Source organism: Nothoprocta perdicaria, unplaced genomic scaffold, assembly GCF_003342845.1.
Source record: "Nothoprocta perdicaria isolate Ctin4 unplaced genomic scaffold, notPer1 scaffold_202, whole genome shotgun sequence".
NCBI lineage: Eukaryota > Metazoa > Chordata > Aves > Tinamiformes > Tinamidae > Nothoprocta > Nothoprocta perdicaria.
Window position 1 is genome coordinate 1,011,351 of NW_020455228.1, and position 19,642 is coordinate 1,030,992.

The window sequence follows — 19,642 nt, forward strand, 5'->3', positions numbered from 1 at the left end:
AGGGAGGGGAACTTTCCCCCCAGATTTCAAGGAAATAAGAAGAATTTATTTTTCATTAAATGCATAGAATCAATCCAAATCCTTTAATATAGTTAAGAATGTAATCTTGATTGATCCTTCCCTTGATATGTTTTCCAACTTTCCTTTAAAAGATAATGTAAATCGCAGGGATTTTGCTTCTTACAGGCAATCTAATTTTGGTTATAGCTATAATTCTGATGTTAACAGGTCAAAATCAAGAGAATTCTTAATGGGAGATAAAAGGACATAGATTTTTATGCATGTACATTCATCATTGGCAGTCACATAAAAAGGAAGCTGTGACCTAATTGGTTATATCAATAGGTCAGAATGTTGCAGTAAAGCTGAGGTAACCCTAAAATCCCCCCAAATATTCTTCAGTAGCAAGCAATTCCTGTTACTTCCCCTARTTGTGGAGTTGCCTTCTCCAAAATTACAGTTTCTTTATTAATTTCACACTTGAATAGCATCAAGCATCACACTTGAATAGTGTTTAAGCATTTACTAAAGACAGTTCTGGGAGTGCGACTGGGTGTATGCAGCACCTCCTGGATTTAGTGACAATCAAAGAAAAGGAAATGAGAAACAGAAGATTTCTATGGAAAGTTGTCATCAAAGGAAATGTGACTTTCAGGCCAGCAGAATTGTCATTCAGCAGCATAACAGGACAATGTACATTATTTTAAGTTGGTTGTGATTCCTTTCCARTTTCCTGAGATTATTTTGTTTGAGATAGTTAGGAAGATAATATCAACTTTGCAATAGTAGCTGATAAATGACCTATACTATTAATATAAAAATTTAGGATTAAAATCTTAATTAAATAAACACAATTAAAAGACAATTAGAGCTGCAAAGATGATTAAGGGACTGAAGCATCTATCATCATAGAATCCTAGAATCCTGAAGGTTGGAAGGGATCTTTAGAGGTCTAGTCCAACCCTCCTGCATATGCAGGGTCACCGAGAGAACATGGCCCAGGACATGCATCCAAGCAGGTTTGGAAGATCTCCAGAGAAGAAGACTCCACAGCCTTCCTCGGCAACGTGTTCCAGTGCTCTGTCATTCTCACTCTCAAGAATTTTTTCCTTAAGTCCCTGTGGAACTTTTGGTGCTTCAGTTTGTGGCCATTTCCTCTAGTCGTGTTGGTGGCCACCACTGAAAAGTAGCCAGTCACCTCTCAGCATTCTCTTCTTCAGGATGAACAGGCCAAGCTCTCTCAGCCTTTCCTCATAAGGAAGGAAGCCGTTCCAGGCTTCTGACCATCCTCACAGCCCTGCACTGGACTCTCTCCAGCAGTTCCACATCCCTCTTGTACTGGAGAGCCCAATACTCCAAATGTGACCTTACCAGGACTGTGTAGAAAGGGATGATCACCTCCCTAACTTGACAGAGATGCTCTTCTTAATGCACCCCAGAAACCTTCTTGGCCACGAGGACACACTGCTGCCTCATGGTCAACTTCTCGTCCACCATGACATCCATCCAGGTCCTTCTCTGTAGAGCTGCTACAACCTGTAGTGGTGTCTGTGGTTATTCCTCCCCAAGTGCTAAGCAGGACTTGGCATTGCCCTTGGTGAACTTCATGAGGTTTCTCACTGCCCAGTTGTCCAGTCTGTCCAGGTCCCTCTGRATSRCAGCACAGCCCTCTGGAGTATTAGCTGTTCCTCCCAATTTCATATCATCAGCAAACTTGATGAGGGGGCACTCCATCCCTACATCCAGGTCACTGATGAATAAATTGAACAGGACTGGAGCGAGGAATGACCCCGGGGGTACATCGCTAATACAGACCTCCAACTGGACTCTGCACTGTTGATCACCACCCTCTGAGCTCTGCCATCCACCTAGTTCTTAATCCACCTCATTATCCACTCATCTATCCCACACTTCCGGAGCTTGCCCAGGAAGATGCTGTGAGAGACAGTGTCAAAGCCTTGCTGAAGTCCAGACAGATGACATCCACTGCTCTCCCGTCATCTATCTGACTAGTCATTCCATCATAGAAGACTATCAGCTTAGTTAAGCATGTCCTCCACATGTTCGGAGACAACAGACAGGATGAGCTTTTCCATCACTTTTCCAGCGATGGAGGTTAGGCTGACTGGCCTGTAGTTGCCTACGTCCTCCTTCTTCCTCTTTTTGAAGACTGGTGTTACATTGGCGTTCTCCAGTCCTCAGGCACCTCTCCAGTTCTGCAGGAACTCTTGAAGATGATGGAGAGTGGCTTAGCAATAACATCCACCAGCTCACACAGTATTCTGGGGTGCATCGCATCAGGGCCCATGGTTTTGTGAGAATCAAGTCTCCCTAAGTACTCTGTGACCCAATCTTCCTCTATCCAGGGCAAGTCTTTCTCTCTTCTTCTCTTGTCCCAAGGGTCTTGGATTCCATAGGGCTGCCCTTGGTAAACATGGAAGCAAAGAAGGCATTCAGCAACTCTGCTCTTTCTGCGTCTTTCGTAACCAGGGAACCCACCCCATTTATCATTGGACACACGTTTTCCCTAATCTTCCTTTTGCCTTTGATATATTTGAAGAAGTTCTTGTTATTTTTAACATCTCTTGCCAGATATAATTTCAAATAAGCCTTAGTTTTCCTTGTCTCATCCCTGCATTCTCTGACAACATTCTTATATTTCCCGGAGGGGTCTGTGCTTTTTTCCACATTCTGTATACTGCCTTCTTCTGTTCAAGTTTTGCCAGGAGCTTCATGATTATCCATGCAGGACTCCTACTCCCTCTGCCTGACTTCTTACTCATGGGGATGCACTGATCCTGAGTGCAGAGAAAGTAACCAGCTGTCTTGGCCCCCGCTTCCTTTCTAGAGCCCTAATCCATGGGATTCTTCCAAGGAGGTCCCTGAAAAGGCCAAAGTCGGCCTTACTGAAGTTCATGGTTAAAAGGCCACTTTCAGCCCTGCTTCCTCCTCATTGGATGCTGAACTCCACCAACTCATTAACACTGCAGCCAAGACTACCCACCCACATCTCCAACAAGCCTCTCTCTATTTGTTATTACAAGGTCCAGTAGCCCACCTCWCCTCATTGGCTTCTCCACATCCTGTGTCAAAAAGTTATCATCGGTGCATTACAGAAGCCTCCAGGACTGCTTGTGCCTCACTATGTTTTCTGAGTTGTTATGAGGAAAGACTAAGCAAGCTGGGCCTCTTTAGCCTGGAGTGGAAAAGATTGATTGATGACTTATCAACATGTACAAATACCTCGGGGAGAATGAAAAGATTCTGAACTCTTCTTGATAGTCAGTGACAAAAGGGGAAATGGGTACAAATTCAAACACAGGAAGTTCCATCTCCATACAAAGAACTTCTTTCCTGTGAGGGTGACAGAGCATTGGAACAGGCTGCCCAGACTCCAGGTTGTGGAGTCTTCTTTCCTGGAGATCTTCAAAACTATGGTGCATAATATGGCAACTGGATTGATATGCTGAAACTAAAGGAACAACAAGTATAAACTATTCAGTTTTATAAAATAAAGTATTTGAGAATATTAGTTTCCATCCAAGAAACTGACATGTTCAGAACTTAAATCAGAAAGTTCTTAAAGATTCTTAAACTTTTTGCATTGTGCTACAGTCCTTTTCCTCATTCCTTCAACAGGTAACCTGAGCTCCCATCATATCCCTCACTCCCTGTCCATAGAATTAACTTCAGCAAGGAAATGCGAAAGTGTGACAGTTAATTCAAAAGGTTTAATCTTTCACAGAGGAGTTCAACACCAGTATCATTTTATGTTTTTGAGAGAATTACACAGTGAAATCCTATGACCTGCTCTGTGCAAGGGGTCAAGCTAGATGGCTTTAAAATCTGTTATTCCGATGAATCTTCTTATCGGGATACATTTGAGACACCATGCACAGTGCAAAGGTCAGATTTTTTTTTTTCTTGATCACAGCTTTTCTTTCCTTGAGCAAGAAGAATGCGCTCTGCTGTCATGAGTCAAGTTTTATACAAATACAAGCTATTTCCAGACTTGTTCACCAGAAGGCCTAAACATCATAAAGTCCCTAGTGTATCTTGCAGACCTGTTATTTCACAGACGGGTGGGAGCAAAGGGCCAGAGAGCAGCCATCTCATGATGTTTTCAGTACATCTACATGGCACGTTGCTGCGTGAGTTAACCCATCTGTGCAGCAAGCCGATGCACAGCTACGGCAGTGTTGCCCCGAACTCTGAACCACCCTGCACTTATTCTCCCCCATTTCTATACACATATGAAGGGAGGCAGCCTCAGTCCAGAAGTCTCTATTAGCAGAAGGCTTATATATGCCTCTTTTCCACGTGGGATGTCAAGTCTCGGTCATCTCAGAAAATAAACTCACGCCCTAAGTGAATTCATACCAGTCTACAGCTGACCCTCACATACAGTATCACACCTCCGTTTGCATAGTTACTGTGCTGCCCCAGAAAGTCATATCTCTGTTCGTTTTTAACAATGTTATAATGAATTTTAGCTAATACAGAGAATAATTCTCCTGTGTCTATCCCCACCCATGTCAAAGAAATGCCACAATCAGAAACTTACTTATTCGGACCAATACTAACAGGAGGTTAGAAAAGGTATACAAGGTGAATATATAGAACTTCCTTTTTTTTTTTTTTTTTTTTTTTTTTTTTTTTTTTTTTTTTGTCCCTGTGATTCTAGCAATACTACTTTAATTCTCTGCCATTGCCCTTTCATCTTATGAAACTTGACTAATTGTAAAGTGAAATGTCTGAAAATGAAGAAAAGACCAGAAATAAAAGGAGCAGTGTATAATTCTGTAAAAGTAGTACAACCTCTACATAGTAAGTCTAAGAAGCAGATTTATTCTTGCCAGGGCAGTAAGATTCTTCAAGTTATTGCGGGGGAGGGGAAGAATAGTCTCACATATGTTAAAACTATGAAGAAAATAGATGCACATATGACCTGCTGGAAAGCTCCATAGAGAGGGACCTGTGAGTCCTGGTTGACAACAAGTTAACCATGAGTCAGCAGTGTGCCCTCACAGCCAAGAAGGCCAATGTGATCCTGGCCTGCACCAGGAGGAGTGTTGCCAGCAGGTCAAGGGAGGGGATTCTGCCCCTCTGCTCAGCTCTGGTGAGCCTGTGCTGCGATTACTGTGTGCAGTTTGGGGCTTAAGAGGGATGTGGAGTTTGTTGAGAGAGTMCAGCAGAGGGCAACCAAGATGATTAGGGGAGCGGAACATCTCTTGTATGAGGAAAGACTGAGTTGGGCCTGTTTAGCCTGGAGAAGAGAAGGCTGAGAGGGGATATGATTAACATGTGTAAGTTCATGAAGGGGCAATGTAGGGAGGAAGGGGCCAAGCTCTTCTCATTGGTGGCCAGTGATAGGACAAGGGGAAATGGGTAGAAGTTAAAACACAGGAAGTTCCATCTCCATATGAAGAAGAACTGCTTTCCTGTGAGTGTGATAGAGCCCTAGAACAGGCTGTCCAGGGAGGTTGCGGAGTTTTCTTCTCTGGAGGACTTCAAAACCCACCTGAATGCCACCCTTTGCCTTGTGCTCCAGGTGTCCCTGTCTGAGCAGGGGTTTGGGCTAGATGATCTCTAGAGGTCTCTTCCAAGCTTAACCATTCTGTGATTCTGTGATTTCCAGGACATGTCTCAGAACAGTCTGATACTTAGTAGTTGAATAATAAACCAAAGTAATTACCTGAAAAAGAGGTTGAAATTTCTACTTAATGTACTTTAGCTGAGGGCTGTGGAAGAGAGTCTGTACTGCAATTGCCAGGTTTTGAAATATAAAGAAAAACAAATAATCATTTTAAAAATATTAGGGAATGATTGGGTAATCATGAGAATAATTCCTATTCTGTTCTTTTGTATAATAGTGATTACTAAAAAAGTCATATTCCAAAACAGATATAGTTTTTAAGAAGCACACTTCTCAGTTAGTATTGTGTGCTGGAAATGAACAAGAAAAAAAGAGAGCAGTCTTTAAGGAACAAGTTTTTTAGGTTTTGTTATGATGGGTAGCCATCAATATTCAGCTCTCTAATTACAGACATGTGAGTATGGATGAATATGCTATATTCTTTGACAGTACTAGAGAATCATAGAATACAGAATCATAGAATGATCAGATGCAATTGCTAAGACAAGGAAAAATAAGTTAGTAGCTAGAGATCTATATTTTCACTACAAGTATGTGGAAGAAGTATTAGAGAAGAATCAGAAGTACAATTAGGATGATGTATTGGTTTTTAAATCACTTTATTCTAAAAATTTCCTTCTTTCTGCCTTCTCTCTATTATTTATCTGTCAAGCAACCTGTCATTTCCACTTTCTCTCAAGAAGATTTGAAGAAGGGGGCAGATCTGTAGTTCAGTTATTTTGTAGTTCCTGGAATTAAAATTTATCAAATGCCTCTCCAATTAAATATTGTCATAAGAAGAAGATGAGAAATTTGTGAACAGCATTATGAGGGGGATGGAAGAATAGAAGAGTTTTTTTGTTAAAGGTATTAAGAGCCAACTTGTGATATCTGCAAATATCTTTGTATGCTATCTTTGTTATGATGACGTCTTGTGTTACATGTATCCTGACTGTTTTCCAAGGGCCCCGCTCTGAAAAACTCACTTAACTGGTTCTGTTGATCAATGTGTAACCTTTTGCCTATTTAAAGTAAAACTAAAAAATGTTAGCAAATTTTTATTTTGCTTAGCAACATTCTCTCTACTGTCTGTCCCTAAACTGAGATTATCCCGTGGATCTTTCAGTGTTTTTTATCCTTGAACATTTCTAGTTGTGTGACTATAGTGGGCTATGCATACTGATCCTCTTTAGCTAGAAATACCATAGAGAAGAAACTAGTCAAAACCATGGAGCAGCCATATAAAAGAAACTGAAATAGTTCTTGGTTTGTTGACTTTTTTTTAAATGTTATGATCAGAATCATCTATGATCAAGATCATCTTCTACATAATTTAGTGATACTTGCTTGGTTGAACACAGATTTTTATTTGCAAGAAGACAGTTGTAAGAAGAATTGGTAGTGGCTCTATAGGTTAATGTAGCAGGCTTTCCTTGAAATGATTCCATGGAAAACTCCTGGTTTCCTACATTTATGTTTGATGCAGTCATAAAGTGCATTTAATAATAACTCAGCTTATGAACTGTAATTCATAAGCATTTTGAGGTTCAATAAATTATATATATATATATCATAGAATCATAGAATCATAGATTCATAGAATGCTTAAAGTTGGAAGGGACCTCAGAGGTCTAGTCCAACCCCCCTGCTTATGCAGGGTCACCTCGAGCACATGGCACAAGGCTGCATCCTAGCGGGTTTTAAAGATCTCCAAAGAAGGAGATTCCACAAACTCTCTGGGCAGCCTGTTCCAGGGCTCTGTCACCCTCACTGTTAAGAAATGTTTTCTTAAGTTCCTGTGGAACTTCCAATGCTTCAGTATTATATATATATATAACCAAATATATACATATATATAAATATATTTGGTTATATATATGTATATACATATATAAACAAAGTGGAAGATTTATATACTTTTCCCAAGCACTTTATCTAGAAGATTAAGAATCACTTAATGCTATCATCTGACTTGAGAAATTGATACTTATTTCATTTTTTTCAGTCTTTATAAGATTCTGTTATACCTCTATATGCAACTATTATGATTCTCAGGCTTCCCTGCCCCCGTCTCCACCATGCACAACAATGGATAACAGAGAAATTGGATAGAAATTACTGACTCTGGAAGCAACCAGTTATTCTGTTCCTTATGTTTACCACCACTCCATCCATCATAYTCATCTTCAGAGCATTCTAGGATTGCACCTCAGTGCAGGCTCTGTGGAGTTGTGTGCTATCAAGGAGTACTCTTAAAGACTTATGTCAAAGTGAATGCTAGCATTCAGTGTGATTTTTAAAAGCRCTGATTATATAAGGTTTATGTCTTTAGATTCACATTCAGAAAATTAAAATTTTCTTTAGATTATTTAAATTGGTGTAGAATATACTTTCTATAATAGTACAAAGGAGACAGAATCACAGAATATTCAGGGTTGGAAGGGACCTCTAGAGATCATCTAGTCCAACATATCTAGTTTGAGTTTACAGTGCTTAGTAAGGCAGTTTTACCTCTGGAAGAAGAACTGCAGTACTGCGTGACAATACATTTCTGTGATCCATGGGGCAGATAATTTATAATTAATACATTGTAATACATAGTATAGTTGTTTAAAGGGTTTAAGAAGTCAAAGAATATGTGAATAAAGACTATTTTGAATAATGTTGCATAGTAGAATGTAATTTTATTATTGCAAATATGCCTAAACATCATGGAAAAAATACAGCATAATTCCTTTGAATTAGAGTATCAATAACCTGATTCATCAAGTGTGTCTAATAGTATGTCTCCTCTCAATTATCACTGTAATTATGTAAAGATTAAGGGCTCCCCAAAGGTATACAATATGATAGACTACAATAATTCCTCTAAAATGCAGGGTTTGGGAATATCCCACTGAATGAATGGTCAGAATGAAGTCTACCTTCCTTGATTTCAGCAGATAAAAAGTAGGAAACTATGAACCAGCTACTCTGGATTTCCCATCCTTCAAATTTAAAGTCTAAAAGTACAAATAAATTATTTCAGTCTATCCTCTTCAAGTAGATTTCACTATCTCTGTCCTGGTGCTTCTTTAATACTTTTGGTGAAGTTGCCTCTGATACTTTTTTCTGTATTTGGACACATCCTCAAGTTTCCCCTGTACCTTCATCTCACAGTGATTTGTTGATCATTTCCCCACAAGGTCAACTCTTCATACAAAGCTGTGATATCTCTGGACATGTTGCCCCCATGGTACCCATCTYGAGATAGTTCTTGGCTGCCCTGGAGGTGCATTACCTGCACCAGTGTAATCAGACAGGAACCTGAAAGTAGAACTTAGTCTGAAATGCATCAATTGTGAGCCCTCATGAAATTATTTGCTTCTGTATTCCTATAACATACTTCCAAAATTCTCTACTTGTAGTAACACACCAGAAAGCAGAACACAAGAATAACGACCTTGAAAGTCCTACAGTCAGAAGAAGGAGGAGGAAAGAGAAAATCTTATTCAAAGATTGGTGATAAAAATCAGTGAAAGAAACGTGCTAGGACTGTGGTTAAAGTTATATTATTTTATGCTTGAATAGCGCAAAGCAGTACAAAAGTCTCTGTGTTTCCTTTGAGATCCGTGGTTAAGTTACACAGGAGTAACTTGCCGATAGATCTTAAAGGAAACACAGAATCAGACTCCTTCTATAAAACTCATGACAAGGAAGTGTAATTTAGAACTGTAAACTATCTGACTATTACATGAAGCACCAGTGAAAATTAAGGGATTATAAAGTAGAGATATATGCTCACAACAATATAAATTCATAAAATTATATATAATAATCATAAACATGCTTAAAGATCTCCAAGAAATTCAAAAGACATTTTATATTTCTCATTGGGTATAATATACCTTAGGTGCAAAATCTTCAATGTAATTTTATTCATSAAGTCTTGGTAATCAAAAATTAACAAAATGCTCTCTTTGCTCTTTTTGAGGGACTTAATGTTCAAGTGCCTTTCCACAGCATGGGACTCCATAGTATCACCAGGCACCTAAGTTGTTTGAACCAGGTAGTGATAAGAGGTTCTTAAAAATGGCTCCTACAAGATTCATCATATGCAATTCATTCCTTGGGCGAAGAAAATACTGGAGATGATGATGGAGTTCACACTGAGGGAGATTCCTCCCTTCACTAAGGTTTCACAACCATAAACTTTCTTCTAAAGACAAAGCCAGTGGTGGACACAGGAGATACATATTGAGGTCCATACTATGGTTTGCCAAAATGAATTGGTCCTGGACTCTCCAGGAAAATGCCCTCATTATTGACATCTCAAAAAAGAAAATGTCAACAGGATCATTCAAAATGGGAAAACCTAATCTCAGAATACTCATACTCAATGTGCACAAGTACTCCTGTCTATGGCTTCAGGTCAGTGCTTCGGTTCAGCCATATAAAAAGGAGAAAGATGATATTTAATGAATCTTTCACATCAATTTTTAGTGCTGTACCAGTGGGAAACTTTAAAGACACAAAGGAGAAAGAACCAGTTTGGCTTCATATTTCTCTGAGATATATATGTCACAGAACGAGTGGTGGTGGGGATGAGTGACACAATGCACTTCACTTGTGTCAAAGAAATAGTAGTAGGTTTTATTTTTATGGATAGTGGTTTCACGAGATGCTGTGGCAAGGTCACTTATTGTTTACTGCATGGGGTACAAGATATATACACAATTATGAAGGAGACTTTCCTGTTGAGTCATGGGGTTCAAATTGGACCCCCTTGCTTTCCAAACTCCTCCTGAGAGGAGTCTGCATATGGTTGGATCCAATCCTAATCCCAGACATGGTTTAAGGTTTATGACTAAGGGWTTTTGTCCACAGTTACATCAGTAAAGTTTACAAGTTCAAAAAGAACATGCTATAGTCCCTTACCTGTGACTTATACAAGATCTGTTAGGGCCTGGTAAGGATCTCTTAACCCCGAGGAGTATCCTTGAGAGGCGTCCCTGCTCAAGGGGAGATTCTTGTGCACAGCCTGCTGTGATATAAGGAGAGCTCGATATGCTCTCCAACATTCTGTATTCATGGAATGAGTGATTTATAGTTATTCCTTCATTTCAGAGGACTCTTGTCTGGTGTATAGACAACTAGCCTTATCTCCCCATCAGGATGCAACCATCAGGACAGTTACTGATGGTTAATGCCTGAGTGGGGGGAAGAAATCAGGGAGGCAACCACCAGGACCAGGTAATGTCCCTTGTGGTTAACACCTGAATAGGGCTACTACTTGTGAAAAGGCAGATAGGGCTGGGAAAGGACCGCTCCCATCCCGCTGAGAAGATTAAAGAAAGTATTGAGTTCCTGCATCCCACAGCACTACACTGATCACTACTAGGTTATGGCTGCACAGCAATAGAAATGAAGAAACACAATGAGTTTTACTGCTGAGTGCATATTAGATTGAATGGGAATTTTGAAAACTTACAGTTTAGGCATAAGTTGCCTAATTTTATTCACGTCTCTATCTCTTATTTCTTACTTATGGAACTGTACAATGATTTATTCTTATTTCATATATGTTTTTGTATAGGGAGAAGGAAAGTAAGTCAACAATCTCAGCTGTATTAAACAAATTCCTTTCTTATTATTTTATTGACAAGCTACCATTACTGCAATTAAAACCAGCATGAGACTACAGAGTTATGCTGCAAAAAAAGGACACATCATTTGAAGTGTCCTGTAACGCAGTACTAAGCCATACAATTTATGGCTTAATGGAGTTGAAAAGTAAGCCAGCACATTTTTCTACAGCTCAAATACTATGGCTATTTCTACAGAGATTGTGTATAAAAAAAAAAATCAGTGAAGACCAAGAACACTGACAGTCCTTTGAGATCTGAAGAGTCAGTTAGTTTATTTGTTTACATATGACAATCATCTATCTTAAAACTGGATTTTTTTGCATATACATCCCAGGTCTTAAATATTGCCTAAGACCACAAGATATGTTTCATTTTCTCTCTGCCTATCACAAACTTTAGTCTTTGTTATATGCAATATATATACTTCCTCAGTAAAGGTGGCAAGAGGTCGTAGAGATCCTGGTGTTTTTAAAAGGAAAAGGAATATAGAGAGGAGTGATCTCTGAAGAAAAAAGTACTTTTCATTTTTTGGTTATTTTATATCCCTATTTAACAATTTTATTAACTAAGGGAATATAAAAGATCAAAAGATAAGTACTTACCAAGATGTTTACTACTATCAGAAATAATTACAGATCTCAGCAGTTTTTAAGCTGCAGTATTTATTCCAGGGACATGTACACTGCAATTATCAGTCTATATCAGAAAAGGAAGAAAATTACTAAATCAATTCCACATGTAGCACAAAAATATTATTTCATCTAACAGTGTTAGTCAGGAGTACTTGAAAAATTGCCCTTCAGAAATTATATGAGAGATAAAATCCCGTGAGATTTGAGAATAAATAAGAAATGCATATTTTCTCTTTGAAGGAGAGTTTAAAAAGAATAAAACCTTTTCTTTTTGTAATGCAAAACAAAAGGGCATTGTGACCTTGTGCCTCCTGCTGTAGGTGTTCCTGCTTGAGCAGGGGGGTTGGACTAGATGACCTCCAGAGGTTCCTTTCAACATCAACCATTCTGTGATTCTGTGGTTCTGTGATTCTATGATTGCACAGAGAGAAATCCAGCTGCACCTTGAACCTCCGTTAGTGTCCTTTAACTAAAATTTAATATGCTGAGATTTCTTAGATTGATATATACATATATATTTATGAAGATATATATAATAATTCTGTTTGTAAAGCTATGTATTTATAATGCTCATTTTCTTTACACTTAATTGTGAGAATTACTTTCATTTCGCAGTTGAAGATTTGAAGACTTACATAGCAATCAACCTCTATAGGTCTGATTCTCGGTTGTCTGTTTGGTAATTGTCCATTTATGTCAGTGCAAGACTTAAGGATCTTGAAACGTGAAATTTCACACAGTAGAGTTAACTGAAAAGCAATCAGTTCCTTGCTTGTCTGGTTGGTTCTAATACACTTTAATTCTGAATAGGAAATGAAACGAAAAGGAATTTTCATGTGCAGCTATTGAAAGCCTTTGATTTTACAGCTTATGTGCTTTATTGTATTGTTAGTTCAACAGAACATTCATTCATTTCAAACAACAATGTGAAATGGATAAAATAAAAGTTTAATGTGACCCCCAAATCCATAATTAGAGGGCTTATGTGTATAAGGAAAATCCTGTTAGTCATTAAAAACGATTAAGATGGTGTAGGTTTCTGCAAAGCTCAGTCTTTTGGTGACTTTTACATTTATAGACAAAACCATTATTTTTATTTAGTGATTTTTTTCTGGTTCAGATTCCAGTTTGCCAATGTCATATTTTCCAAAGCTAAATTGCATTTATAAATTCATCTGTCAAATAAATAAAAGGTCATTGCTTAGTTTTCCAAAAAAAAGTTTATATTTAAAATGATATTTCCAGGTCTAGTGGGAGAATAGTGCTGCATTCTGAACACAGTATAGTTATTATTAATTCTGTTGCTTGTACTTATTTCGCAAAATTACAATTTGTGACACACAGCTAGCATGAAGAATTCAAGATATTTTTATTTAACTCTGTATTGCTACACTTCTTTACATTTTGAGTAGCCGTGAGTTGCTGACACTTGCACAAAAAAAAAAAAAAAAGAAAGAAAAAAGAAAAAAAAACCTTTTTTGCATATGGTCTTTAATCATTTATCTTGAAACTTTTCATCCTGACCAAACAAAAACATTAAAAGAAAATAGAATTAAAAAAAATAAAACTGTATGGAAATCACAGAATCACAGAATATTCAAGGTTGGAAGGGACCTCTAGAGATCATCTAGTCCAACCTTCCTGCTCAAGCAGGCACAGCTAGAGCAGGTGGCACAGGGCGGCATMCAGGCGGGTTTTGAAGACCGCCAGAGAAGGAGACTCCACAACCTCCCTGGGCAGCCTGTTTCACTGCTCTGTCACCCTAACAGTAAAGAAGTTCCTCCTCACCTGGAGATGGAACTTCCTGTGCTCCAGCTTATRGCCATTACCCCTCGTCCTATCGCTGGCCACCAGTGAAAACAGCCTGTCCCCTTCCTCCCTGCATTCTCCCTTCCTGAACTTATACRCATTAATCAGATCCCCTCTCAGCCTTCTCTTCTCCAGAGAAAACAGGCCCAACTCACTCAGCCTCTCCTCGTATGATAGCTGTTCCATTCCAAGATGATTATCTTGGTTGCTCTTCTCTGGACCCTCTCGAGAAGCTCCACGTCCCTCTTATACTGGGGAGCCCAGAACTGCACACAGTACTCCAGGTGCATCCTCACCAGAGCTGAGTAGAGGGGCAGAATCACCTCCCTTGACCTGCTGGCAACATCYTCCTGATGCAACCAGGATCCCATTGGCCTTCTTGGCCACSAGGGCACACTGCTGACTCATGGTTAACTTGATGTCAACCAGGACTCCCAGGTCCCTCTCCGTGGAGCTGCTTTCCAGCAGGTCGAGCCCTAATCTGTACTGGTACCAGATACAGATTACAAATTTAATGTTTATCTGATAGATGAGATTATATAGGTGAGATTTAAAACACTTGTATAAGCATTAGCAAATGTGTTCTACYGACATTTCCTCAATATTTTTCATGGATTTGATTTTTGACAGATGATTGATTGAGAGACCACTATTTAACAGAAGCTATTCAAGCACAAGTAAACTGTTTTATGTGCTGTACATATTATTGCAAAGTATAATATTTGTTCCATATTCTGTGCTATACAGAATATGTTCCATATTCTGTGCTATACAGGCCATGAAATGTGTTGCCTCTACTCTGATCAGAAATCTGTAGTAATATGACCCAAAAAACTTTGTCAAACACTGTAACAGAAAGAACTGCTTTCCTGAATCAGAATTGATAGCTTTCTCTCTAATAATAGATTTTACTGTCTACCTTCCTACTGATTCTCATAAGCTTTTTTTTTTCAAGTTTGTTTGACTTAATGACCAAGTTTGAGCAGATCTTTAAGTTTCTACTGACCTTGAAGCATAGTTTGCTGAAAGTAGATTTATCCAGTGGACTCATCACTATTTTTCCCTTTATTGTCAAAGACGGCAGAAAAAAATAACACATAAATTAATTTGCTCTCTGAAGGAGAATTTGCCAACTCCTTCCCCGTTTAAGTCTAGACTTCACAACAATGGGTTAGTTCTTTTTTTTTTTTTTGAAAAAATATTATTTATTCAGAAAATCATGAGATTTTTTGGAAATTCTCAAAAATATTCTTAAATCTATGTTTGAAATCTAAACCAATTTCACAGGCAAAGCTATAAAAATAAAGACAGCAACAGGACTTTCTAGCCCATATATTTTTTTCCACATTCTCAGAAATGACACAATTGACTTAAGTAAATATGATRTGAGGAAAGCTTAAATATTGCACTTTGTCTATAGTCCTTCCACTTTCCCCTTACAAGTTGTCTATGCTGGAACAATGACAATACTCAGTTACGTGACTACATCTAGATAGATGGCAAGATAAAATTATCATATATTAAATCATAGGATCCTTGAGGTTGGAAGGGACCTCTAGAAGTCATCTAGTCCAACCTGTACACGCAGGATCACAGTTTGGAATAATAGATTTCATTGTTAGTTCGTTCACTTCCCTTGCTTTACTTCAGCATTGTACATTTACTATATGCACATTTACTATGTGTAATGCCCATTCTGGCATGGAGAAAGATAACTCAGTGACTAAGTCACTAATGCTTTATATGAGATCATGAGGCAACTGAAAGGATTAAATAGGTAGGTCACCGGTAAAACAGAAGGTGTCTGCCCTTACTGTTAGCTTTTGCAAAACCTATAGTCATTGGGGATTTGTTTCTTTTTCTTTTATTTCACTGAGTGTTGACAGTCTTTGCTGGTTTACACACATATACTGCCAATTTGAGCTACATACATGAAATGTACATCACTGGAAATGTTCCACGTCTTGAAGGATTAGTCATTATCTGGAAGACATGCCCTAAACAATCAGAGGCAGCAACTGGCCAAGCAACTGAGAGCTATTTCAGGCCCCAGGATAATATAAAATGGTTTATGAGGTACTCCAATTTGTGAGTGGTTACTTATGGCTCAACAAGAGCATTCAGTCATGACTGAGTTTTGGATAGAACCTCTATTTTATAATCCCTGGCCCAGAGAAAACAGGAGCATGTCATTCATGAATGATTTTCKCAATATGAGCACTGACTCTGAAACTGAATGGAGATGATCAGGTTATTTCCCAGGCACTGCTTAGGAGGTACAAAACATTTATTCACACCTTCTGTAATTTCAAATAGAGTTCCTGTCATTTTTATTGTTAAATTTGAATTAAATCCAAGTTAAAAAGAACTTTCCATATTTTGCTTCTTTTATTTTGTAATGCCAGAGTTATGATTGACTTGAGTAATTACTCTGTTCGTTTGTATTGTTTAATTTCATCTGTCTTTTTTTGATTTATTAAACTGTGGCTAGTAAGAACAAAGTAAAATTTATAAAATGTCAAACTGTTTTAAAAAAAGATCATTCAGTTAAGTTCAAAATCATTCATCTGTTCAGTTCTTACTTCTTTAGAAAACCCGAGCTAATTTATTTTTAATTTAAAAGGGTTCATTTCTTGTGAAACCCAGTCATTCTGTTTGTCATGCTTTTCAGTATATACCATTTCAATTGCACAGGGCTCCTCTGAGGGAAGAAAAGGATCTTCACTTCTGTCTCACAGAATCACAATATGTTAGAAGGGACCTCTGAGGATCATCTAGTCTAATCCTCTTGCTCAAAACATCATCAATAGAGCAGATCACTCAGGACCATATCCAGTCAGCTTTTAAGCTTTCCAAGGATGGAAACTCCCCATTTGCAGGCAACCTGTTCTACAGTTTGACCACCCTCTCAGTAAAATAGTTTTTTCTTATATTTAAATATTCTTACATTTAAATGGAATTTTCTGTGTTTCACTCTGTTCTTATCACCCCTCATTCTCCCATGGAAGTCTGTCTTCATCATCTTCATTGATAAGTTTTCCCTCCCTGAGCTTTCTCTTCTCCTAGGCTAAAAAGGTCCAGCTTTCTCAGCCTCTCTTCATTTGAGAKGGTCAAATCCCATTATCATCTTCATGTAGTGAGGAGACAATTACTGGAGAGTCCACTTCTTCTATTGGGGAGCCCAGGAACACAGTTGGATCCCAACTGTGGATTGGGGAGCCCAGATCCACAGAGTTGGATCACCTCCCTCAACCTGCCAGCAATGGTCTTCCCAATGCAGGCCAGGATCCCATTGGCCTTCCTGGCCACAAGGTGATATTACTGGCCCATGTTCAGTTTCTTGTCCACCAAGACTCTTAGATCCCTTTCTGCAAAGATGTCTTCCAGCTGCTTGGCCCTCAATATGTACTAGTACATGAAGTTACTCATTCTCAGGTGCAGGATTTGGAAAATGCCTTTATTGGACTTCATAAAATTACAATTGGTCCATTTCTCCAGCCTGTCAGTCCTTCTGGATGCCATACATTCATCTGGCGTATCACACTTCATTCGCCCTTCTTGAAGATAAAGACAATATAATCAAGTATCTATTCCTCCTGGATCATCTGCCCCAGCTTCCACTTCTTCTTGTGCTTGAGCTCAGTCAGTAGCTCCTTGTTCATCCATGCAGGCCTCCTACCACTATTGTTTAATTTTTTGCTTGTTGGGATGGTCTATTTTGAGCTCGAAGGAGATAAACCTTGAAACCAATCAGGTCTCCAGGACCTTTTTTCTCACCAGAGTCATATTCACAGAAACAAAGAACACAGAGTGGTTGAATGGCCTCAGAAGGTCGTATGAGGGTCTCTGCAGCAGACAGTATATCACCCATCACCTCATGAAGTTCCTCTCTGCCCAACTCTCCACCCTGTCTAGGTCCCTCTGAATGGCAGCACAGYGCTCTGAAGTGTCGGTCACTCCATCCAGGTTGGCATCATCTGCACATTTGCTCAGAGTGCACTCTGTCCCCCTCATCCAAGTAACTGATGAACAAGTTGAACAGCACCGGGCCCAGTACCTACCCCTGTGGGACAACACTGACCACAGTCCTCCAACTACACTTGGCCACATTTATTACTACTGTCTGAGCTCTGCCATCCAGCCAGTTCTCAATCCATCTAACTGTCCACTCATCTAACTCAGTCTTCCTGAACTTCCCCATGAGGATGTTATAGGAGACAGTGTCAAAAGCCTTGCTGAAGTCAAGGTAGACAACATCTAYGGCTCTTCCATTGTCCAGCCAGCCAGTTATCCCATCATAGAAGGCTATAATGGTAGTCAAACATGGACTTCCTCGTGATGAATCCATGCTGACTACTCCTGATTACCATTTTTTTCACATGTCTAAACAGGGTCTCTAGGATGAGTTGCTCCATTATCTTTCCAAAGATGRACGTGAGGCTAACCAGCCTGTAGTTTCCTGGATTCTCCCTCTAGCCCTTTTTGAAGACTAGAGTGACCGTTTTGTTTGTTTGTTTATTTGTTTATTTGTTTGCTTTCTAAAAAATCTATGAGTTTCCTCCATTGCGCTATCTTGTAGGCACTTCGTTATTTGTGTGCATGCATTTGAGGTGAGCACCGTTCAGTCCTGCTTTGTTGATTACTAGGTCCTTGTCCATATAGTAGCCTTCACCATTTAGTCCTTCACCTTTTAGTAGCCAGACAGATCCGTCACTTGTGCCTTATCAYCTGGCATCTGCCTTGTTCCTAGTTTAAAGTTCTCCTTATCAGATTGACTAGCTTGTTTGGCAAAAATATTTTTGCCCAGTTTGATTGGGTGTTCCCCATCTTTCCAAAAGCCAAATTTCAAAAAGCCGAACAGGTCTTGACCCACAGGATCCATATACTGCTCCTTAAACCTTGCCCCCTTGCTCTCAAGGTCAAGGAAAATATTGAACTTCCAATTAGCAAATAAAGCTCTAATAATGTGAAAAGAGCAGAGATTTTCATCAGAGTCACAAAAGCCATAAATCTAATTTTAACAGAATGCTTTTGAAATATATTGCTGTAAAGTAGAAATATGCCCCATGAACTATCACAGAAAACAAAACAAAATTTCTGTTTTTTTCTATTCTTAGCCTTTTCTTGTGCAGTTTCCTCTTGACTCTGAGCTTGCTATGGATTTTTAACTGTCTACACCACTCATTCAATAAGTTTATCGATGAACTTGGCCCAAAAAGATGTTCTGTGCAAAAAAGAAAGTACACTATCTGGTCCTCTTCAATAATGACTAAATTCTCTTTCATTTCAGAGGAGTCCTTATGGGACAAGTGGGATCCCAGAATCTTAGAATCCGTGAAGTTGGAAGGGACCTCCAGAAATCATCTAGCCCAATCCCACTGCACACTCAGGGTCACCTAGAGCATGTGGCACAGGATTGTGTCCAAGCAGGTTTGGAAGATCTCCAGAGAAGGAGAATCCACAACCTCTCTGGGCAACCTGTTCCAGTGCTCTGTCATCTTCACTGTTARGATATTTTTCCTTAARTACCTGTGGAACTTTTGATGCTTCAGTTTCTGATCATTTCCTGTAGTCCTTTCAGTGGCGACCAATGAAAAGAGGCCAGCCGCATCCTCATCACTCCGTMCCTTGAAGTATTTATACACACTGATCAGATCCCTCCTCAGCCTTCTCTTCTTCAGACTAAACAGGCCCAGCTCTCTCAGCCTTTCCTCATATGGGAAAATGTTCCAGGCCMCTGATCATCCTTGTAGTCCTGTGCTGAACTCTCTCCAGCAGTTCCACATCCCTCTTATAGCCTAGAATTTCTGGGAGCTCAGAACTGCACACAGTATTCCAGATGTGGCCTCACCAGGGCTGTGTAGAAAGGGATGATCACCTCCCTAACTTGACAGAGATGCTCTACTTAATGCACCCCAGAAACCTTCTTGGCCACGASG